The sequence below is a fragment of the Sciurus vulgaris genome (genome assembly GCF_902686455.1).
Source record: "Sciurus vulgaris genome assembly, chromosome: 2".
In the NCBI taxonomy this organism is placed as follows: Eukaryota; Metazoa; Chordata; class Mammalia; order Rodentia; family Sciuridae; genus Sciurus; species Sciurus vulgaris.
Window position 1 is genome coordinate 6,323,570 of NC_136462.1, and position 24,729 is coordinate 6,348,298.

The 24,729-nt window shown below is 55.8% G+C and overlaps 1 long non-coding RNA gene across 1 annotated transcript; it reads right to left on the reverse strand.

Annotated features, from left to right (window-relative positions):
* Positions 1–487: 487 nt before the first annotated feature.
* On the reverse strand, positions 488–23,087 carry LOC306655589. Its single transcript, XR_013762300.1, has 3 exons — positions 22,943–23,087; positions 14,748–14,830; positions 488–776 (listed from the first exon to the last, which is right to left on the reverse strand). It is a non-coding gene; the product is annotated as an uncharacterized lncRNA (long non-coding RNA).
* Between the last annotated feature and the right edge of the window lie 1,642 nt (positions 23,088–24,729).

Sequence of the window (24,729 nt, forward strand, 5' to 3'; positions counted from 1 at the left end):
CCCCCCTTGCTGCCTCTGCTCCCGCCCAGCCCAGCTACGTGGCCCTGCGTGGGGCGCCGGGCTCCCCACGCGGGCTCAGCCAACGTGTGTGTGGCTTGTCAGGGACAAACATGAGCTCTTCTCCATGGATCCCAGAGCCCTGCCCAGGCAGGCTGGCCCTGGGGGACACAGAAGGAGGAAGAGAAAGGAACCACCGCCCTGGAGAAGAGTCCTCTCTGGGGACCCCAGGACCTGGGCCACGTGCCCCTCTGGCCTCGGAAGCCAGACTTGCCCTCCTCCTGCTGTGCATCTCATCCTAGAAAGAAGCCCGACACCCTCGGGGCCTCAGAGCCCCCAGGGCCTGGAGCAGGCACCTTCCGGGAGGCCCACCGGCTCAAGGGGAGGCCCCAGCATTCAGGGTGCCGGACACACAGCCGTACCTCACCGCCCTTCAGCAGCACAACCACCACCGCTTTCATTACAAAGAAGACATTTATTGAGCACACAGGGGCGGCCCAGCCCTGTGCTCCTGAACCGGTCACAGGGCACCTCACAACAGCCCTGTGAGGTAGGTTTCCACGCCCATCCACAGGCACGGACATGGGGAGCTCAGCCATCCCCCCAAGTCTCAGGGTTCATGGGGAGTGAACAGGGACCACGCCCGTGGGTGTGACCCCCAGGTCAGCGCAGTCCATCAGTCAGAGAGCGGGTCTCCACTCAAGGGGAGGCCCCGTCCAGAGTCTTTGGGTCCGGCCTGGCAGTGGGAAGGCGTGCAGGGCGTCCCGAGGCTGTGGAGGCTGCGGGAGACAGTTGGAGATGAAGTCTACCTGCTCCGGGTCCCACTGGCTGACGAGCGTTCTCATGCAGACCGGCAGGCCCCGGGAGGCAGGAGAGGGCGCCTGGCCGCCTCCAGCAGCCCTGGGCGTGGGGGCAGCACCCAGCCACCAGCTCCTTGCTCACTCACCCGAAGCTAGACTGGTGGCCTTTCTGGAAGCCAAGCTCAGCCTGGCCAGCCCACACTTTACCTACTGGACTTCAGCACTCCGTCCTCCTGTGGGGGCTTCTGAAGCTCCCTGACCCTCCCACTCCTGCCTCCCCTCCCCCTCAGAACCTGCTGCATCTTGGTGTATAAAGACAAACCCTTCCCTCCGTCCCTACTCCCCAGAGCGGGCTGGGTGCTGCCCCCAGCCCCCCACTGTGGCACCACATGGGCCAGCAGAGTTCCAGGGCCTATGGCAAGCTTTTTCCCGCGCCCACAGATGGCAGGGTGCCGTGGCCAGGTCCTCAGAGCCAGGAGCCCAGGAGGACAAGGCTGAGGGGCCTGTGTGCCAGGTAACAGCATCAATTTCACAATCGCATCGAATCCTACAATAACAGTCCTCACAGGTTACAGACAATCAAACGCACTCTAATCAGAGGTCGGGAGGGCCAGGGTGCCTCAGACCCAGACCTTGATTCTCATGAGCCACGGGGTGCTTGTGGCATTCTGAGCAGAGATGGCCCTCAGGGTGCCATTTCTAAAGGTGGGCAAACAATGCACGGGGTGGTTCAAGAACCTGCCCAAGGGCACTCGGTTGGCAAAAGAAGCCCCAGGACCAGAAGCCAAAGGGGCAAGACCCCAGGAGCCCCACCTGGGCATGTGCCCAGGCACTGGTCTGGGGTAGGGGTGGGCAGAAAGAACAGAGGAAAGGAATCAAGGCCTGGGGTCCAATGGCTTCTACCCTCCCCACCCCAGCTTGCTGGCTACCCAAACTTGGCATGTGACTGACAAGGCAAAGCTGTCACCAGTGGTGGGGACGAAGACTTTTCAGGTGGAACAGTCTCCCTTTCCCAGGGCAAAGGCTTTTAGTGTGTCAGAGAGGGTACAGGCAAGGCCCGGGGGTCCCTGCAACCTGGGACGTCAAAATCGCCCCGGCCACAACACCAACCAGGACATTTCAGCTCAGATCAAATTTTATTCTAGATTCGAATATTTCCAAAATCATATTTCCAACAGGAGAGACCCTCAAGGTGCTACCAGTTTCCCCGGGGCTAAGACCTCAAGCAGAGACCCCATGGGCTTCTGTTGAGTCTTTGCCAAGAAAACAGATCTTTTCCTCTTAAAGAGAGTCACATACTTCAGCCAAACGGTCCAGCCCACCCTTGCACACATTCAACCCTCCTGTCAGTAAGCAACCATTAAGCACCTTCCAGCGCAGAAAGCGGGGCTGCGGGGTCGGAGAAATGCAGGCCTCAGCGGGGGTCAACACGCTGACCTATGACCTCTCTGAGTCCCTGCTCTGCCACCTGCCCACCTCAAGGAGACACTAGGTACCTGACGGACTCCCACCCGGGGGTCACACACAGGCCTGGCCCTCAAGGAGCCCAAGCCATGTTGGAACAGACACCCACACACGGACAGAATCTCCTGGGAAGAGGGACCTAGCTACCTGTTCCTCTGCGGGGCCTCTGGGAGCACAGAGGCAAGGCCTCTGTTGTCGAGGACGGGGTGGGGGGCGGGGGGACAGGGTGCAGACTCCAGAGGCTGCACCACAAGGGCCCTCGCAGCAGAGCTGGGAGAGGGGCAGCCAGGGGACCTACACTGGCCTCCTGGTGGTGGGCATGGCGGGGCAACAGACGCAACCGCAAAAGCCCAGGCTTCTGCCAGAGGAGGCCAGACTGACAAGACCAAGGGCCACAGAGGAAGCCAGGCTGACCACCGAGGCCATGAAAGCCAAAGGCCGAAGGAGGGACGAGGGAGGCTGCCGTGGAGCGGGTCAGGGGAGAGCCTGGCCGGAGGACGTGGGAAGGGTGGGGCGGGGCGGGAACTCAGTGGCGAGGCGGCCAGGCCCCAGCAGAGGAGCGGCCACTCTCCTCGTCTACCTGGGCTTCCCAGAGGGCCAAGGCCTCCGTAGCCCTCCCCACATCTCTGTGCCAGGGACAGGCACATGATGGGGACAGGGATGCAGGCACACTCGCTGGGGGCAGGCAGGGTGAGGCAGAGACACCAGGAGGCCATGTTTGGAGATGTCAAAAGAGCTCTTCACACAAGGCTGTTCGGTCCTGGCTCAGACACCCAGCTGTCCCTGGCTCTCAGTTTGCTCACCAAGATAATGGGCCCACGCCCCAGTGGCAGGAGGGAGAAGTGTGTGAAAGTCTCGAGCTTGGCGGCAGGCTATGTAGGGTGCTAGAGACTGAATCCTTTACAGGAAAGGACTGTAGAAGGTTAGAAACACAGGCCTTTCCACTAAAGGACAAGATCTTTGGCCCCCCAGAGATGCCACCAAAGCCCTCGTCCTCCTAAAACGCCCCCACCGGAGTCCCTAACTGGTTAAGCCAGGGCCCACACTGATGTTTGCAGAGAGGCCCCCAGTAGAGAGTCCTCCACGGCGGCCTGAAGCAGAGTGGCCGGCCAGCCTCCGCCTGCACTCTGAAGCAGCAGCCCATGATAGAGAGCGGGAGAGGGAAAAAGCCATCACTCAATCCGACATTTACCCTGGGCCCTTGTGGCTAAAATACTGGTAGCCTGCACGGTCCATCGACTGTTGGAAATACAGCAGGAGGCCACAAGGCCACACTGACTTTTTATTCACTTATAAGTCATAAAGGCACCCCTGCTTGTGGAGGCCATCCCAGTGTGTGGCCCTCCCTGATGAGAGCCAGCCTGTGCACAGCCCCATTCCACGGCAGCAGCTCGGCCCTCACAACAACCCTGTGAGGTAGGCTTTCTGACGACACACACCTTCAAGAAAAGGAGACCAGGGTCAGAGGGGCAAAGCTGACTGACCCAATACTGCACAGTTAGTTAAGTGGCCCTGAGATCTGCCAGATGCCAACATCTGGGCTCTTTCTAACATAAAACACAGACTCTTGTCAGACAGCTAAAGTTTCATTACCTGATAGCTGAAACAAGAATCCTGGTTTTCAAACAACACAGGGCGTACAAAAGTCGGTAAGATACAATGTAACAATTGTAAACAGGTTAATTAAGAGCAAAATACAGTAGAGGTTATAAACATCCGCCACCTGGGACTGGTCACAACTTCATTAGCTGTCTGCCTGCGGTGGGAGGTGAGTCCTGCCACTGGCCAGGCACTGCGCTAGGCACCCAGACTGCTGGCATTTGGGCCCAAATATCGCCAGAGGGGAGTGGGCACACAGCAAAGGGCACAATGCAGTGTAGTGTCCTGCTGCCTAGTGCCTAAGCACCATGGGAGGGACTTTCGGAAAAGGACATAAGTGGTGCTGCCCACAGGCCAGACCCAGAGGCACAGCTCAGCAACCAGAAAGCACAGCAGGTCACTCCAACCCTTCACAGAGGGAGGCGTGACTGCACACCCGGGGGGGCCAGAGGCATCACCCAAAGAGTCCCCCGGCCCTGGCTTGAAAGTTCCTGCCAAAATCACTCCTACTCCATCTTAAAATGCCAGACGAATGTAGTGCTGCCCCCCCAATATGCCCTGCATGTTCAAACTAATAATTTCCCACTAAGCTGCCAGAGTGAGACAGCCCCTCCTGGCCCTCCCCGGGGGCACGCAAACCTCCCTTCCAGAATCACAAGCAAAACTGCAGTTACACTGGTCCTCACAACAGCCCTGCGAGGTGGGTACCACGACCCTCACAAGACAAGACAGAGTTTTTGCCACACAATTTGTCCAGCTCCAGGGTCCTGGCTTCTCAGGCTACAGCTCTTCCCCAGTGCAAGGAGAAACACTCCGAAGCCTAGGCATAGCCCCAGCCAGTGCCCCGTCCCCGGCCAGCAGGGAGGGCTGACCTGGCTGGGAACCGCACAGACCCTTGGGGCTGTGCCCAAGGCTTGCTAAGGGCCATGTGCCACGTGCACCCAGGGCTGCCAATGGATTGCCCTGCCTGGGGCATGATCCTGGTCACCTACAGGAGCAATCACCTCCGGTCATTTTCTCTAGATAAAGGCGAGCATTAGCTGATCTCAGAATGGGCAGGACTAGCTCTCAGAGGCCGCGGCGGAAGGCCTGAGCCGGGCCCTGAACAGCTCATCTCTCCCCCTGCCTCCTGAGGAAACAGGCTTAGGCCAGAGCTTGCCGATTACTACTCAGCCTAGTTTTGTGAGGAACAGAGCTGAAGAGGGCCATCGAACTCACAGCAGAGCTCAGATCCAGAAGTTTGAGCTCAGTCAAGAATCCTGCCTGGTTTCGGACACACAAACACGGCCCCTAGACGCACCTGTTTGCCTTGGAACGGGACTGTGTGAGCCAGCTCTAGTATAGCACTAGCTAATTTTTTAAGATGTTCATTGACTGTCGGTGACGGATGGAGGGATGAGGAATGACGGATGAGTTACAACCACTGCCATCTGGTGTAGAAAGCCACAGACTGGAGGCGAAGCTCATGGTGGGGACCATGCACCAGGCAGGGAGAGGCCTGGGGGCATCTCCACACGTGGGTCGGGAGGGCTCGGCCCCCACACCACTCTCGGCCCCTGACCCTGGACCACAGTCACGGTGTGTGATGCATGGCAAAGCACCATGGGAAGAAGCTATGGGAGTGACCGTGGCAGATGAGACCCAGCTGGGACGTGCTCAGAGCAGTGACCCCAAGGGGGAAGGACAAAGAAGGGTGTTTGCTTCATGACCACAGCCCATGGCACTACACAGCCCACCCCCAATGGAAAGGCTTTGCTCTCAGGAAGGGGGAAGGCCAAAAGCACCAGCCGAGACACGCAGGCCGAAGGCAGAGAGGGGCGGTGGTTGAGGTCATGGTGAGAGTCGTCCGGCCTCCCACGTTTCAATGCCAAGATACACACGGGGTGAGGGACGGACGCAGGCAGACAGCGCTGAGTGCTATAGTAGAGGGGCGGTGGGCAGCTCTCTGCTGGGGGCAGCCCTGCTTGGGTCCTGTGCCTTCCTCAGGTGGCCATGACCCGGCTGACTTGGGCGTAGGGCAGGAGGGGTACCAAAGAGCATTAGGACCAGGGTACTCCTCAGACTATGGGTCGGAATTGTAGCTGGGGAGGGAGACTGAAGGAGAGCCTTCTCCACCAGTTCTGAGCCAGAAAGCGAGACCTTAACAGCACCAGTGAGGTCAACGGTGCAGGCAGGACTCAGGGACGTTGCTGACACCTCACAGGACGCTGGGAACCCAACTTCCTAAGGGAGACGGAGGCCCCTCTGGAGGAACCATAGGGGCCAGTTACTGGGCAGGTGTGAAAGCCCTGAATGAGCCCTCAGGTGTGCCCTGGACCTCAGGGGAGTCGAAAGGTACTGCTGACCCAACCCACAGAGCTCCGGGAGGATGAGGGCAGAGTTTCCAAGGCACAGGGCCCGGCACACCTAGGGAGTGCAAGCTTACGTGCCCCACCTGCCAGAGAAAGGTGTCCCTGTCCCCACCACCCATTTCTCAGGAGCAAGCAATTCCTAAAGTCAAACAGACCTGAGAGACCAGCTAAGCTACCCCTTTGTGAACCTCCCTAAAACTACCCTGTGCCTTGCTTGGTGGCTCCTTGCACACCTTCAGTGACAGAGAGGCTCCCTACACCCACGGGACACTCTTGACCAGTCTCTTCAGAAAGCCATGACCCAATGGACTTGGACAAACAGTTCACAGAAGATAAGATACAAGTTGTTAATAAGCATAGGTGGAGAACCTTCATTAGCATTCAGAGCAAGTTAAAACAATGCGAAAGCACTTAACAGAGAAACCCAGCAGATACCTTTAAAAAATGCTAATACATTGCTAAACATCGTCACATGCCGGAAGCCTTCCAAAAGTAATCAATATTCACACAAAAATCCCCAGACTCTCATTCAAAAAGCTCCACCACAGAAAACGCACTTGTTCATTCACAGATCCATCGAGGCACACACTCTCCACCCTGTCCTGCCTGCCAATCACCCACTCGCTCACTCAAATTCCATCCGCATTTCCACCCGCTCATCCACCATCTATTTAGAGTCTACCTGTCGGGCACCGAAGACACAAAGATCAATTCAACAAGCTCCTTGCCCTTAAGGGGCTCACAGTCTAGCAGGAGAAGCTGACAGTTAATGAAGCAAAGATAATTTCTGGGGGTGAGAAGGTGCTTCACAAGCATGAACAAAAAAGTGGGTGTGCTCAGCTGTTAGTTGTGACATAATTTGCAAGATTTAAAAAAAGAGATGATTTGTGCATGACAAAAGCAGGGTGGATCTGAAACGACACCACAGCCACTCAAAGGAGGCCAAGGCAGGGGGGTCATGAAGCTCGTGCACAAAGAAAAGTGGCAATGGCAGAATACTAAGTAGAAAAGACAGGACACACGCACAAAAAGGGAGCATGTGGTGAGCAACAATGATTAGTATTTCAAAAAATGCACGCTCACAAAACGTTCATTTAAAAAAAGTGTGACCCTCGGACACGAACGTGAGGAGCATCAATGCTGGGACAGGTGAGGGGACTGAGCTGCGGCTGCTTTCCCTCCCCTGGGTCGTGTGCCATCCACACCGTCACACCCAGGAACACCAGGGCAACTCGGAGCACGTCCCAAGGAGGGACCTGGAGTCACAGGGGGAGACTGAGGAGAGTGGCAGCCCCTGACGTCACTGGGGAAAGAATTTGGGTGGGGTGCACACAAATGTCCATCGGGACAGAATTTTCCTTGTTTTATAAAGTTGAAGGAAAAAGAGAAGCACACAGTAAACCAGCCCTGACCAGGCAGGAGGACCGGGGTCCCGGCGCAGAGAGCACGTGCAGATCATTCCACCCAGGTTTCTGTCCTGGGGGGACCCTACCAACTTCAGGATCAGAACCAGAAGCCCTTGAAATTCCAGATTTAAAACTCTGGGGAGTCACAAGCCCTAGAGGCCCCCATCCACCACGCTCCATGGACAGCCAGAGGTAGGGGCCACACCAGTAATCCTAGCAATTCGAGGGGCTGAGATGGAAGGATGCCAAGTTCAAAGCCAGCCTCAGCAAGTTGGTGAGACCGAAGCAACTTAAATCATAAAAAGGGCTGGGGTGTGGCTCAGTGGTTAAGTGCCCCGGGGTCAATCCCTGGTACCCTTTAAAAAAAAAAAAAAAAACAGACCCCCGGGACAAGTGTTCACAGACACTTGGTACCTGCTTCTGTCCCAGTCCCTGTCCTTCCCATGTCCTCCTGGTGCACAGCTGTGGCCCCTCCCGCTTTCCTCTGCACCCCAAACTTGTAGTCTTCTGAGCTTCTGCTGGCTTCTAAACACCTGCAGGTGGGTTCACCCCGATGACCCCTGGTCTCTTTATGCCCTGAGCCCCTCCCACCTCCTCTGCATCCCATAGTGACACCTGGGCTTGTCTGGAGATCTTCGGGAACCCAGGTCAGCAGGGTCCTGGAATGGTAAGCCCGCCCCCAGGTTCAGGCCAGTTGAAGCAGAGACCAGAGCCCTCAGATTCTGAAAGAGGAGGCCAGCAGACCCCTGCGGCCCCAGCCCCACGTCAGGGCCACGTGAGCTGCTCACGTGGCCCAGACACGTGGTGCTGGGGGCACAGAAGGTGGCTTCCGACACTTGATTCCATGTCCTCCGTTGTCATCCATCAGGGCCCGTCATCCCCAGCCTCTTTCGCTCATCTTCGCTCCCATTCCTTGGCTCAGCCCTCCCGCCTCTGGGCTGCCCCAGGCCTGGCCTGGCTGCGCTCCCTCTCCCACCGGCTGCACGCCTGCGGCCAACCGTGTGGCCCCCTCCCGGGGCCCCTGGTCTGCACGTGCTCCCTGGGTCACGCTGTGCTCCTCTTGCTCTGGGCACTTAGGAAGAATTTTTTTAAATGTTTTTAATGACCCAAAGATGAACTGACAAGTCAAGGGGATTTTGGACCTTGTTTCTAGAGACAAACACAGGCACGCAGCACACGTGTGCACAGATCTCGTCCACCACAGGGCAAAGGAACTGGCCGAGGAGGAACGTCAGGACAGACCATTCTCCAGGTGTCCCCCGCGGCCCCAGCGGCGAGCCTGAGAAGGCATTGGTAACACAGTACAAAGACACTTTTCACCAGAATACAGAATACAGGATCAATAGCCAGAAAGACAGGCCTTGAAACAGGCTCCAGGGATGCCATGCCTGGGGACAGGGCCCCAGGACCAAGTCTGCACTCGTGGGCTGGGGGTCGAGAAGGGAGACACCCCTGGCCCCTGGGCATATTGCAGAGTCTCAAGAACAAAGTTCTGGTGCTTCTCCTAGGGTCCTGGTTCCCTGGGCTACTGGGCCACCCTCCTCAGATGCGCCTGGACACTCCCTCGGCTTCCCCTGAGCCAGCCCCTGGTGGTGGCTAGGAGCCACAGCCAGGAGGGCACATAGGGGGTGGCCCGGCTCCACCCGGCCTCCCACTCCCTATCTCTGCTGCCCCCTGGCGGGCAAAGCCTCCCCCACAGGGAGCTCACAAGGGACCCTCGCCCAGGGAGGGGCCAAGACGCCCACTGGGCCCAACACCCCTTGTTCTTGCAACCCTCTGCAGGGCCCAGGGCCTGAGCCCTTCCTGCCTACCCAGATGGCAGATGGAACACAGCGGGCAGAGACAAGCATTTACCCCCAGCCTCAGCCCCAGCGGGGAGCTGAGGCCACTGCAAGATCACTCAGGGACGCTGAGGATGAGACAAGAAAGGGAAATGGCCCACACAACACGGCACCCCAAGGCCAGGTCCTCCTGAGCAAGTCCTCTGGCCAGGTAGACCCCAGGCGACCAAGGTAGGGCACAGCAACAGCAGCCCTCCCGGCCGCCACCCCTTCAAAGGCTAGGGAAGAGAACTGCCCTGCTCTCCCCACATCCTCCTTCCTACATGCCCACCACACTTCCTCCCGGTCACTCCCGCATGTGCTCAGCGTCCAGTCCTTTGTTCACGGCCATCAATAGGGCAGCCTGAAACTAATCAGAGCCCTTGGGTCGCAGGGTCCTCTTCACTGTGTTCACGCATGTTTTTTTGCCCCTCGTTCCTATTTTATCTTTCTCCCTGTCTCTCACTGTGCCTCAGAGTCTCTCCTTTTTTTTATAAACTCGGTGCACCGCACTGGACAAATCAAGACCCACATACAACGCCCTCATCTTTGATCCACGAAGCTCCATTTCTCAATTTTCGTTCACTCCCTCGCTCTCTATTTATCCGCCCATTTGTTCTTCCTCTCTCTGGTTTAGTAAATGCTTTTACCTATTAGTCTCCTGTGAGCGTAACTGCATCAGTCATGACCTGATGTGCAAAGCACGTCTCCCTGGCCGGCCCTGGGAGCGATCTGCATTTGCGATCTATCTCCGCTGCAGTTAGTCACCTCTTCCATTTAAGTATTTACCCTTTTATTTATGGGTCTCAACTGCATATTTGATGACAGTGGAGAAAGGTGCAGCCAGTGTGTCCCCTTATTTTTCACTTATTCTGTGGAAGGTGCAATGTATTTATCTATTTAAGGAGCACGTGTGTGAACTCATAATCCCCGTTCTCACACTCTCTCTTAATTACCCATTTATCACTTGGGGTGCTTGTTTATTACCTTTTTTTTTTTTTTTTTTTTTTGCTGCTTTTTTTCCTTCTCTCCTTCTCCCTCTCCCTCCCCCTGAGAACTGGGTCTGTGTCTGAATTATCTCATCCATCTTAGGGATCAATGACAACCTCCTTACTGACCCTAACAGATCCTCCTCTGACAGCCACACCCACGCACTGGTCCCCTATTTTATTGGCTTCTTTATCTCCCTGTCCCTTTATTTGGCTCCACCTCACCCGTCCTTCTTTCTTTGACTCTGACGCTTTCTCTCTTGCCTCTGCCACACCCCGGGACCTCAGGTACGCAAAGGAGATGAGCCAACCTCCCCTGGGCACCTCCTCCAGGGCTATTCCCCGCATTTCCGTTTCTAATTCAGTCATTCGTGTGTCCATTCATTCTTCCTGTCACTTTTTTATTTCAATATCTGCCCTCGTGTTTACGGACCTCGGGTGCACAGAATCGGATCAGCCACCCGCCGTTCCCAGGGCCGTCCCAACACCAGTCCACACTGGGGGCTTCCTTGTGTTGAGAAGTTCCTGGTGCTGGTGACTTGGTCTCAGATATATTTAGCTATCTCCAGAGCCCGGTTCCAAACACGCCGTGATTGCTGCTGCCTTCTCACACTCATGCAGGCGTGTGCATTTTTCTGTGCACTCGTGTGTTTACTGCCTGCATCCGGCTTGTCACGGTTTGCCATGTCCCCCCTCTCCCACTCCTTTTTGCCTCCTTTCATTCGCAAGAGGCTTGCATGCAGAGGGCACTGATCACAAGCCTCATCCCTCCTGCCTTCGCTCTGCTCGCTCCTCAACTCATTCTCTGTGATATTTGCTCTTTTACTGATGAACCGCCACCATTACTATTCTTTACAGTTAGTAATATTTACTCATGATATTTAAGTGCTTTCTCTTCTACATGTCTGCTTTCTTTTTTTTTTATCTCTTCTCCTTTCTCCAGCTCCCTTCCTTGTATTCTTATGCAACACATGCGTTTATTCTTTCTTGCATTCTTTGACTTGGACCACTTTGCATTATTATTTATAAATTTCAGAGCCACAATTTGTGTGTGTGTTGGTTTTGTGACACTGGGGCTGAAACCTGCCACGGAGCTACCCCAGCTCAGGGCCACGGGCTGCGATTTCTACTGAGGGCTTGTGCTGAACGCCCCCCCCCCACCCCGCAGGCTTGTTTCACTTACTCATTATCTTTCCCACTCCTCTTTGTTTTTTTTCACTTCCATTTTCCCTCATCTCATTGTTTCTATCATTCTTTCGCCCTTTTCTTTGGGAGACCAGCACCCAGGACTGGATGACCCTAAGCTGCTCTACAGCACCATCCCGTTGGTGAATGCAGAGCTTTTTTCTCATTCATTCATTCATGCATTCATGCATCCATTCAGTCTTTTTTTCTGTTTAAATACTTATTCTAGGCTTCTTGATGACAGGTGCACGTAATTGGATACATTATATCTGCAGTTAATGGGCCCACCTCCCTGGCCCCACTGACGTCCTCCCCCGACATATTTACGCTTTGAACTGTCTCTGGGTTGGTGGGTCCTTGTCCATCTCAGAAGCACAGATGTCAATTAACCAGCGAGCTCCGTTCTCACAGCCTTTCATCCTAGCCTGGCTTTCTCTTCTGTCTCTATGCAGCTATTTACTTGTTAATATGTTCTTTTTCTTCTTTCTTAGCTAATTTGTAGGTAATTTGTACATTTCTTTCCATTTTTCTTTGTGTCTCTTCTCCCTCTTTCTTGCATTCTCTCATTCTTTGAAATGAATCAGAGAATGCAGGAAAGACGCAGGACAGAACGCTGCCCGGGACGGATGGGAAAGGAAGACACCTGCAAACTCCCGCCACAGCCCATGCGGCTCCGTCTCTCCTGCCCCCCTCTCGCCCACTCTTCTCACTTCTTCTCTTCCACTAGTGGGATTAGGTGCTCAGATTTGGCTCAGCCTAACCCTCTGCTGGATAAACTCACACACCCATTTCATTACTATTCCTCTTGCCATTCCTTCCTCTCTCCTAGCATGGCTTTCTGCGACTCCCGTGCTCCCCACCTGCCTTTCCTCATTCTCATGGAGCTGGGGTGCTAGCCGGTGATCGCACCAACACCCTCTCCAGGTCCTGCATCCCATTTCTTTCTTTCTTTTCTTGTTTTGTTTTTTGGTACCACGGATTGAACCCAGGGGTGCTCTGCCATGGAGACACATTCCCAGCCGTTTGTATCTTTTATTTTGAGACATGGTCTCACTAAGTCAGCCAGGTTGGCTTTGGACTCGTGATTCTCCTTGGCCTCCCAAGCTGCTGGGATGATAGGCGTGTGCCACCGCACCTGGCCCTCTCTGTGCCTTTAGATACTCCCTGACCTGTTCATTTAGGTACTGAGGGTTTTGCTGATGCACTGACTCTTTTTATTTAATCTTCTACCATGAGTCCGGCATCACCTCCTTTTATATCTTTATTTGTCCATCCGTGTGTTTCTGTACTTAACATCTGTGACCCTTTCCTTCTTAGTGTTGTGTCTTATCTACCTTGCCCTTTTTTTGCTCTTTCTCATAGCCTTGCACCTAGCAGACCTCGGTTCCCAGGCCTGGGCCACTCGACGACCTCAGGCCCGTCTCACGTGTCACCTGGGTGGGCTCACCTGCCCACAGCTGTCACTTCCTTCCTGTCCTTCTTTACTTGGGCGTCTGTTCACCCACACAGAGCTGTGAGGCCAGGCTCGGCAACTCCTGGCCACGTGCCCAGGTGCCCTTGCCTTCTAGTGTTCTCTGAACTCTTCCTCTGCTCTGCTCTTTCCTGTACCGCCGCACAGCCCTGGGGTCACTCCTGGCGCCAGGGCAGGCGTAACCTGCCGTGCGCCTTACCGAGGTGTGCGTCGCCTGATTTCTTCATCTGCCTTCCTTGACTGGTCGTCTGCTTTCTCTCCTCTTCTCTCTCCCTTTGACTGCTTAGTCCCTGTCTTGCCTCTTTTCATTCTGGGGGGCCTTGAAACGTCAGCCGTGGGTTATGCATTTATGCTTCTCACTCATTATTTCTTTTACGTAGGTTTTTATTCTTCACTGACAAACCTCAGAGGCCTGTATTTGAGTGACACACGTTCCCTGGTCCTTGATGGCCTGACACTAGTTTGTGTGTGGCCCTGCGTACTTACTGGTCCAATGCTGCACTTATCTGCGTGTGGACCTCGGGGGCGCTGGGGTGTGCACACACGGTCCGTGCATGCTTCCTGGCCAGCCGCTTCCCGTGCATCTGTGGGGTCCCCACTCCTTCCCCTGCATGCACTTATCCAACTGATGGCTCGTCACACAGTGTCACAGATACAATGGCACAACCTCCAGACAAGACACCCAGAAGCACACACCTCTCAGGACGTCCTGCTTCCGCCCACTGCTCAGCCATCGCCGTCACAAACCCACAGCCCAGAGACACACACAAATGGCAGATGCAGAGCAAAGACAGATGAATGCTAGTTTACTGTCAGATTCTCCCAGGGCTCACATCCTAGACCTACTGGGGGCAGAGCTGAAATTAGCACTCCCAACCCCCAGGCCCCCTTGGCAGGGCAGCCACTTCCCGCTCTGCCCCTCTGGACTCTGTGAATGGCCATCCCCATGAGAAACCTGTTTCAAGACCCCAGAATACACAGACGCACACAGGGTACATAGTCTCCTGGTGGGAAACAACGCACACAGGGTTCACTTTTAAATAGGTGGCTTTGTCTGCGGCAATATACAAATATTTTGGCCTTTCAAGGCAAATACAAAAGAAACTCCCTATTACCATCGCTGAGTATCTCAGTCCCAAACAATAAAGAACTTGAAGAGGTTTAGCCGGAAACTTTGAAGACAGAAAACCTGCCCATTATGTGTTCCAGACATTTCGAGGGGGTGAGCGCAGGTCATTGGAGCTCGAAGCCCATTTGAGAGGCTGGTCCCTGGGCCTGCATTTTCTCCTTGGCCCTTTGAAGGGCCCCGGCTCACAAGGGCACTTCCATCCTAGTCTGCCCTGCACCACAAGAGCCAAAGGGAGACTCAGTGATGAAAGGCCATTCATTTGGAGGAGTGAGAAAGGAGAAATTCTTTTGGGGTCCCACACTTGAAGCCGTCTATAGAATTTTTTTTTTTTTTTTTTTTTTTTTTTTTGCCACAGAGACAACACAAGGGGGCCAGGGACTCCCGTCTCAGAAAACGAGCCACAGCTCAGCACTCAGTTGGCTCATGGGGTACACCCCACCCCACCAGCTTGCCTGGCAGGGTGCTCTCAGCGGCAGGCCTCCCTCCCCTAAGGGCCACACGGCCACAAGCGTACTCATTGTGCTCTGGCAACTTACGATTCAGGGCTGGAGGGTGCTGGGGTGCCGTGTCCAGGGCTCTGGGGTCCTCTCCCACGCTGGGTTTCAGGTGAAGGCCTCAGCTAAAAGGAGAAAGCACCCAGTCACGGACCAGACCCCGTGGAGGAAGAGGTGGTGGAAGGGCAGCAGCTCTGTGGTGGGGCAGGGCAGGCCTGAAGCAGGGGCTCCCAACCTCAACGAATACACAGCCTGTTCAGCTCACTCCTGGGAGCGCACGCGCCCACTCGCCCACCAGCCTGCAGGGTGGACAGGCAGGTGCAGAGACCCAAGAGCCCTTAGGTTGGTGCCACCCAGGGCTCAGGGCTGCTCTGCAGAAACCAAAGGACACTGTGCAATTGGGGACAGAGCTGACAGCCACAGGGCTGCTAAGGGAGTGGGGTTTTTAATGGGCAGAGTCTCCTACAACCACAGCGCACACATCACAGAATGAGAGATGATTCTGGTGTGCAGGGCAGACATCCCCTCGGTAACCACAGTGGACAGATTAACAGGCCCCACGGAACACCATGACCAGGCGCACAGTCTTGACAGCAAGTATTTGCCTCAAACATCAATTCTGAGATCAGCAATGGTGTCCCATGCTTTTAGAAAACCGTCCAAACCCACAAAATTATCCAATAAGGAGCAAGCCCCAACCATGTGACTGCGGACTCCACTCAAGAATAACGTATTCAGGATACCTTCCTGTCAATCACAACAGACCTCGTGAGGATGACATATGTTAAGGGGGTGGGGGGAGAGACCTGGTGGGGGGACACATGTGGACATTCTCTATTTTCCTCTCAATTTTTCTAAACTAAAAACTGCTTAGGAAAAAGAAAGTCTATCCATCAAAATTTAATTATAAAAATGTTCCTAGAGCTGGGTGAGGTGGTGCACACCTATCGCCTCAGCAACTCCGGAGGCTGAGGCAGAGGATGGCAAGTTCCAGGCCAGCCTGAGCAACTTAACAAGACCTGATCTTACAAAATAAAAAGGGTAGGGGATGTAACTCAGTGGTAGAGCACTTGCCGAGCATGCACAAGGCTCTGGTTTCAGTACTGGAGGGAAAGAAAAGAAAAAGGGGAAAACAGACTAGGGTCTGGTAAAGGTGGCTGGTGAGTGGTAGAAGGGGGTCTGGACGAGGAAGCGGGGGGCTGGGGATCAGGGAAGGAGAGGGCCAGAAAAACACATAGGAAAACACAGTGGGGACCGTTTTCCAGGTGAGATACAGGAAGAGACAGGGGCCCAGTGTGGAAGTGCCCAAGGTCACCTGGGAGACAGAAAAGCAATGGGTGGCCTGGGATGCAGCAGGGAATCTAACAGCACCAGTCCCTGGCATCACGCAACCACAGGTGCAGAGAGGCCCTGATGCAGTCTGCAAGATGCCTGCCTTGCTGGCCCCCCAGGTATCCCCAAGGAGAAAGAAGTGCTCTCCAGCCCTCCTCTCTATCCTGACCTCTGTCACTTGGGCCACCCTGCCCCCACATTCTACCCACCCCCCGCTCTTGCTTCTAAATCTTTCTACAACTCCTTCCCCGGCCTATGCCCCCAGACATGGCTTCTCATAACTGGTGGATCGGATAACCAAGAGAAAGTCTTAGAAATGAGAGTTCATAGGGCAGCAGCTACCCCAAAGGACCCAGCAGGCTCTGCTTATCTGGAAGTTCGGGACCACCTATCGCGTGGTGCTGAACACCACTCGAGATAGTCCAGACTTCCCCGTGGGCCCGAGCATGGCCAGGGTAGCTGCCCGTCATACCCACAGTCCTAAGGTGACAATGGACTTCAGACCAAGAACACCCACAAGACCAAAGGCACTGCCACCTCCCACAGGAATAGACCCGATCTTTTGGTTCACTGCTTGTTTAGGTCTATTTTGTTTTTATAAGAGCAGGCAAATCAGAAGCAGCTCAAGGCATCTGGGTTTTTTCCTGTCTGTTCCAGAGACCCCCATGGACCCTCAGCGCTCCTGACTGTCCTTAATTAACTCTGCATGCAGACCCCAGGCTCCTCTGCTAGGACGCAGCCCCGGCAGAGTCGTGCCTTGGATTTAAAACTGCGTGTACCAGCTCCAGTTCTGCCTGACGTATTAATAACGTGGTGCTGGGCTGGGATCTTAACAGTCAGAAAAGCTGCAGAGATGAGTCACTGTCTGGAACCAAAGGAAAAACAAGGCCCCTTGTAGAGTCCAGAGGGACCACTGTCACGAGCCCTCGATCCAAGTGTTCGTGAGTGCGTGCGCTGAGCTCATGGCCAGAGCACCAGAGGACACTCGGAGCACACCCCCAGGGCTCACCACGACCCCTGCCCTCCTCTGCATCTTCAGACTGCGAAGTTACTCCTCTGGAGGCAAACAGGACCTAATTGATCTAGCGTGTCTCCGCTACAAATATCTTATGGATGCTTTGAAGAGAGAAAGAAGTAAAAGGGTTATTTTTATTAAAATGTTGATTTCAAGAAACAGAGCCTGTGGTTACACAAATAGCCAGCCAGACTCCCGCGGTGCACTTCCTACCTGTTGAGCAAATGCCACCCTTGTCCAACTTCCCCTGACAAATGTAAGCTCTTTGCAGAGCTAATTTCCTGTACCTTTGTGAGGCTGGGGCCCTGGACATTACGGGACCATTTATGAAAAAGGGAGCAGTAATTGGGACATCTTTTGAAATCGCGTCCCCTCTCCTGCGCCGGGCCCCCATCAGCCCTCTAATTTTAGTTGGTCGGGTTACAGAGGATGTTTACATATGCCTCTTCCTGGAATTTCACCTCTTTGCTTCAGGAGTGGGCAATTAGAGAGAATTAGGGCCTATTTGGCGCATGTTTACCGTTAATGGATAGAGGCTGAGGCAGCCTTGGGAAAAGCAGTCTGCTGGTCTAATTGAAGCTGGCAATTTCTTGATTCCTCATTTCATCTCGCAGGTATTGTAGCAACCAAGGTCACAGAACAAGAGCTCCAGCCCTCTGTGGTAACAACCGGTGCAAGCCTGCCTGGAGGCCTGCGAGAGCTGCCCGGGCCAGGCACAGCCAGGCAGACTGCCCACCCCCTTTCCAGAAGTTTCCATGCTGGTGGCTTTCTCAGAAAGTCCTCCACAAAGTGGGGTTTTGACGAGGGTCTCCTGACCAAAAGGCACAAGGTGGGCCGTGAAGACAGTGCAGCTGCCCACACCCTCCAGGGACCGAAGCCACAGGTCCAGTCTCACTACCCAAGAGCCACTCTACAGCCCAAAAAAGATGTCCAAGCTGGCCAGCGGCCCAGGTGTTTGCAGCAATGCTCGCCACACGCAAGCCCTGCACACAGTACCTGGAGTAGCCCCTGGGCACTGCCTGCACCCCATCTCTGACCTAGAGACCTGCATCCTCAAAAGGCTGGCTAAGAACTGGCTGATGGCCATGAACCAGGACCACTGGTCAAGCAGGAGCTGGTGGCCAGCAGAAGGCTCCCTACCCAAGGCCTGCCACCAGCTCATCACGTGAGATCTCTGGCCCCTCACCTCTGAGCAGGGGGACTAGCTAGAGGTCTAGAGGTCTCCCAGGTCCCTAAAGCCTGAAGACTCAGCAACAACCCACACAAGCTACATCTGACTTCAGAGTCCAGCAGAGCTCTAAGGGTCAGCAGATGACCACAGGCCTGCATTTCCCCACTTCCTAGATGGGAAAACTGAGGCCCAGGGGGCTGGAGACAGGGCCTGAGGTCACACCATCATCAGGGCTGAGCTCAGGGGGGACCCAGGTCTCTGGAAGGCCACCTCAGTGCCACTGCCTGACCCTTAGCCCCCATTTCTCTCCTCAGACCACCTGGCAAATCCCAAATAGTGGAATGTGCCTTGCTAGGAGGCTGGTGGGGGCCTGAACTGGACACCAGGACCCTCCAACGCTCCCTCCTTTTGTGAAACAGGGCCTTGACTCTCCAGCACCAACATCCCAAACTGCTTCTGCCTTACAGAATATGTAGAATTCACAGGCTCCTGCCTCATTTTATAGATAGGAAAACCAAGGCCCAAAAACTATAGGTAACAAAGCAGTAACAAAGGAACACTGGCCACAGTGAGACCCAGGGCTTCGTCCTCTTGTGCTAAAGACTCTGCTTCTGGTTGTGTGAAGGGGCCCAGGCCTCAGGGCTTGTGGCAGTGGTGCCACACGCAGCTTCCCTCCAGCCCAGCAAGCCCAGGGGCCACACTGGCCCCTCCTCTGGTCCTCCCTAACCACACACACTGCCCCCTGGACTTCAGAGCCCCCCAGCCCTAATTTCTTAACCTAGTGGGGAGACTAGGGGAAGGACTGAAAGGTGGAAGAGCCATGCAGCTGCGATCCCTGGTGGCCAGCACAGACATGCAGTCAGCCTTTGGCCCCTCTGACTGTCCTCCTTCCCCAGCTTTCCATTCCGGAGCTGTCTCCTCGGCCCCATCCTGTCTCTGGCTGTCTTTTGGGCTTCAGGCCCAGTTTGATCAAATTCTCGTTTACAGTTTTAGCCGTTGCAACTTTTCTTGCCCAAAAAGCTCGCATAGATCAAACCCTAGAACCAAAGAGTGAGGCCGGCTGGCTGACTGAACAAGTCATCGTGCTGCAAGGGTCTCTATCTTGGTCCCTTGGTCCCAACACACACAGGGGCAGGGGCCCCACAGCCTGAGAGGGCGCGCACGAGCACACACACACACACACACACACTGCATTTCGGGGAAGGGAACTGAGGTCTTCTTCTTTTCATCTGAAGAAAGGGCACCTTCCATGGCCAGCGTGCATTCACAGGACCTGGGAAAACTCTCGGCACCCCTCCTGATTATCTCCAGGTGGCTCTTCTCCATGGGCCCCCCATTCCTTTCTGCCTGGGCCTTTGTTTCCATCTGAGCCGCCCTGGGAGCTCCCAGGCTAAGAGTCTCCTCCTTAAGCCCCTGCCAAAGACCCTATTCACTGTGTAAAGAGAAGCCAAGCAAAAGGTGGAAGGAGCCCCCTCCCCGCACGGCTGGCGGAGTTAAGAACTCCCAGCCCATCTGCATTTTTTTCTTAAGCCCAAAGAAATTGGAGAGCAATTAAGAAAGTCATGACTATCCCCTCAGCCACCGTCCTCTCCTTAATTAACTCCTCTCCCACACAGCCCTCTCGAGTTGGGGGGCCCCTGCCGGCCCCGGTCACCAGGCACCTGCCCTCCGCACCAGCCAGCAGTCACTCAGGACCTGGGAACCACACAGACAAATGCAGACATGTCTGGAGACCTCGTTCTGAGGAGCCCAGGTAGAGGGAGGACCCAGAAGCACTAGAAATTCTAGGACCAATGACCACCTCAGAGATGGGCCTCCTGGGCACAGTGCCCCAAGGGTGAGGGCTGCCAGCGAGTACCCCTCAGGGCCCCTCATTTCACCTTTCCTGCCTCTAACTTGCCCCACACCGAGGAGAAGTGCCTCCTCTGTGCACCCCAGACCCCGGGAACCCTGCCTCCCCAAGGGCCCTGCCAGCAATGACCTGCCTGTCTGAACCATCTGGGCACCACTGTGCCTGACCTACTGCAACGTCTCCAGCTCTCTGACCAGGGGCCCCAAGCTTGAGGTGGCCTCATCTGGAAAAGTCCAACTCTTCCAGAATGTTCTATCTATTCAAGCCAGGGATGAGGGACCAGGCTCAACTTCTTTGTTCCTCCTTGGGAGAGGGACAGAGTTCAAAGCAGCAAGTGGAGGGGGGACTCGTTCTTGGGGCTTATTTACAACCAGTTAGATTCCAGTCTCCTGAAACAAAATCGCTGCCCCCCCACACCCCCAAGGTTCCTGACCAGCTTCGACACTGCCCCACACCGTCTGCTGTGCTTTAGCCCCTTGGCACCCTCAAGTTGTCTCCCTCCACACCCGCTTCTGTGCAAGACTCTGCTCCTCTTTTCAAGGAAAAATTCATTAGTAAGTTCATTAAAGGACGGGTAGATTTTTTTTTCATTCTTTCTGGAAGTCAGATTGCTCATAAAAAACACATTTAAGTTACTTCATGTAAATGAATGAATAAGAAACACATGCATCCTGTTGCCCTTGAGTCTTGCCAGGTTTTGACATTATTTGGAGAAAAGTACTTGGAAGTAGGTTTGGAGTTTGACTCACGCCCCAGGAGGCCTGAGGTCGGGGCCTGAAAACTCTACCGGCAACTCACAGGTGGAGAGTGGGGGCTGGGAGGGGCCCCTGTGTCCCTTAGCTAAACCCTCGCTTTCCTTTCCCATCTACCCAGAGGGGGCAGGTGGGAGAAGGCAGCTTCCACACAAGACCCGTCTATTCCCAGACGTCTGTGCCCACCAGGAAGGGCCCAGCTAGAGGCAGACCCTGAGGGACATTTAGCACAATGACAAATGACCAGAGACCCTCACCCTCCCAGGGTGACAGGGTCCTCTGTGCCTCACCGCCTGGACGGTCAGGCCCTCATTTCCACTCCCTTATTGTTCAGGGATTGGCCAATCCATCAAAAAAGAATCGAAATGTTCATTTCCCCCAAGCCTCAGCCTCCGCGGGCAGGGTGCGTCTGCAGGGCTGAGGGACCACACTAGTTCCAACCTCCTTAATTGAGAACTTGGTCTAGTCTTAATTTGTTTTTCACCTAAAGACACACAAAACCCAAAAAGATGTGTTTGCCTGGGCCTTAACCTTCCCAAGGACCTAGAATATAACTCAGGTGGAAGACGGAGACTATTCCAAACCCCTGAGAGGCAGGGGGGCCGGGTGGCAGACTCAGGGCTGTCGGCGTGAGTGGGCAGGGTGGCCTCTGGCCTCGGCTTCACTTTGCCTTCACCTTTTGGCTCAGTCCACCTTATGCAAGTCCCGAGCCGTCCCTGAGGAGCGAGGCCGGAAGCCGCGGGCACTTTGGACCAGCCTCACAGATGCTTCGCCTAAGCTCCAAACTCGATACCCCCGGAGGCCCGGAATCCTGCGGGGCAAAGCTCTCCTCCCCGGCCTCCTCTCCACGTCACTATTTGCAGGTGGCTCAGCAAATGCCAGCTATGGAGTAAATGTCACAGGGCAGAGCCTTCCTGGTGCCCTAGGCACACACCCCCCGCCTCCCTGCAGCCGACGGGCTCTCCAGGGAGCAAAGACAAGCAGACAAGACACGGCCCCCATGTCTGGTCCCTGTGCCCCCTCTGCCTGAGCTGCGGGTTTTTATTTAAAAATAATATCCCCATCCCATTTCCTTTTCAGGGGAGAAGGGCAGGGCTGCAGAAGAGCGGCCTGCCAATCCTCTATGTGATTAAAGAACATCACGGAAGCTGCGTGGACTCGCACAGTCTCCCCGGGAGGGGCCGGGAACTGGAGGCGGGGGCCTGGTTCGGCCTTCTGTCCAGAGGCCCCGGCTGTGGGCATAGAGGGGCTGGCCCTCGGGAGGCGCGGGACTTGCCTCCGCCCCACCAGGGCAGCTCACGCCCAAGCAGGGAGATCCCCTTGGGCTCCACCCGGCCTTGCTTAGCTGCAGCCCAGGCTGTGAACCAGCAGGGGCCTCCTGGGTCACCCACCAGACTCTCATGCCCCCCAGAACGGCTCTGATCCTGAGCTCTGGCGGGGCACTGGCGCATCTTGAATCGGTGAACCACGAAAAACAAAGGACGCGTCCTTGAGCGGCCGCGGCCTCTGATCCTCGCTTTCTCCTCCTCCATCACTGATTTTATTTAAACAAACAAAAACATTCCCGTCTCATTGCGATTTCAGGGGTGAGGAGAGGGGGCCAAGGGAAGGACTCGCTCAAAACCACCATTTGATTAAAGGACATTATCAAAGCCCCGCGTGTGACGCTGGGGTTCTCACAGGCGGCGACGTTGCCATGGCTGGCGGTGAGCAATGTCTTCCAGCAGGAACAGACGACGGGCCTCCCCTTCCGTGTCCCTGCGGCCCACAGGGCTGGGCCAGGGTAGAGGCATCCTGGCTGCTTTCACTAATGTGGTCACCTAGGCTTCACTGAGTGCCTACTGTGTACCTGGTTCTGGCCAGTGTCAGATGCTCCCCACTTACCGTCCCTGGCTGGCGATGGCCGTCAGTTGCTGTGACCGGAGTGGGCCCGCGCTTGCTGGCTTGGTGTGGCAAGGTCTCCGTTCCAGGCAGCGTCAGGCCCCAGCCCCTGAGCGTGGTGTGTAGGTTTGGCATGTTACCTGGCGCCTGCTAAGTGTTCATGGTCCTGAACAGAGAGGACGTGTGAGCTGACCCTAATGAGATCGTGTGTGTCAACGACGGCAAGAAACTCACCCCAGTCCCAGGAGGCGGGGAAGGCCCATGGAGAAGGGTCGGTCCAGTGGTGAGCCTCGCGGGGGTCCTCTCGCGTCCATTCGCACTCTTCAGCCAACCTGGCCAAGGTCCCACGCGGTCCACAGCGAACCAACTTTGAGAAGCGGAGAAAACTAGTTATTCAAGAGAAGCACCCCAGGAAAACCAGACACCCAAAGGCCACATGGAGCAGTCTCCCCTGCGACGTGCTTCTCCGGGAAGTGCGCCCGCGACTGTGGTGTGAGCTGTGACAGAAAAGGTGCAGCAGGGACACCCGAGGCCCGGGTGGCCACCCTAAACCAACACCACATGGTCAGCAAGGGGCCTGGCAGGGCCAAGCCCAGGATGCCTGGGGACATGGTAGCAGTGTGGGCAGGCTGGGGACACACCCACCAGGCAGGAAACGGGGTCTCTGGGGCCAGTGGGATGGGACGTAAGTCCAGCTGCAGCCCGGGTCACTCAGGCTAGGCTGGGCTCACAGGAGGCAGCCCTTGAGACGTGGCAGGAGACGCAGGCTCCAGCAGGGCTCGTCCCGCGGGCACCGGAACCTGCTGGAAACCGAGACAGCACCAATGGGCTGGGAGCGGCACCTGGACTTGGAGGCAGGACTGGGGCAGCAGGCAGGCCAGGTGGCCGCAGAGTGGGCTTCAGGAAAACCAGCATGTTGGGCAGAGGGTGAGACAGCCAAGCCCAGCGACGGGAGCAGAGGACAACGGGGCAGGCCCGGCATCGGGGCAAGAGGCTACAGCAAGAGAGCACAGGGGGCAGCCAACCTGGCCACTGGAAAGCCAGGGGAGGAGACACCAGGGAGAGAGAGCAGGAAGGAGCTGGGCAGAGCAGAGCCTGCAGACACTCGTGGAGGCTCCCAGTCAACGTCCTCTGCATGGACGCAGCCTCAGCCAGCTACGAGGAGGCTAAGAAGCTGGACTGAGCCCCAGGGGGAGGAAGGAATCTCAACCAACAAGGGAGGGGTCCAACTCACAGACCCCAACCCAAGAGGGAGACCTGTGTGGCCAGAGGCCAGGGACACATGCTGCAGCCATCCCTGTGCAGCCGCTTGGGCTGAGAGCTTCAGGTCCACAGTCCAGAACAGCCATCCACACTGGACTGGGGGGACGGGGCCCAGGGGATGGCCAGGTTTGTGCGAAAGGCCACGTGGGCAAACCAGGCCAAACCCTTGCCCTCCAGCTGCCCTCTACAGAGCTGGAGGCTTCTGCTCCAGCACCTGGGACAACCCCCCGGCCCACCCTCCCTGGGAAAGTAGAGGCCATCAAGGGACTTGCTAGGTGGCAGGTGCCAAGTCCAGGGCCGGGGCCATGGGCACGCTCAGTTAGGATCAACTGTTGGATGACGGCATGAACGCGTGAGTGAATGCGGGGCCATGGCCAGGGGGCCCCTTCAACTGGGGCTGGGCTGGGAAGCTACCCACTCCCCTAACACAAAACCCACCCTCCACCCTTTAACCTATGCCTCCACGTGGCCCGTCCTGCTGCGCGGGGTGTGGGCCCAGCCCTTTCATTCACTCACCTGTCCCAACATACATCCCACATACTCTTACTGAGCCCCACTCAATGCCAGGCTGGTTGCTGGGACACCCAGAGGAGGGGGGGGCGGCCTAGGGCTCCCAGGAGGACCAGAGTTGGAACTGGTGAGGGAGGGGGAACGAGAGAGAGAGAGAGAGAGAGAGAGAGGAGGGAGGAGGCAGGGAAGGAGGACAGCAGCAACTTGCAGAACTTGGGACGGGGGCCTTTCCCAGTCCCACTGAGCCT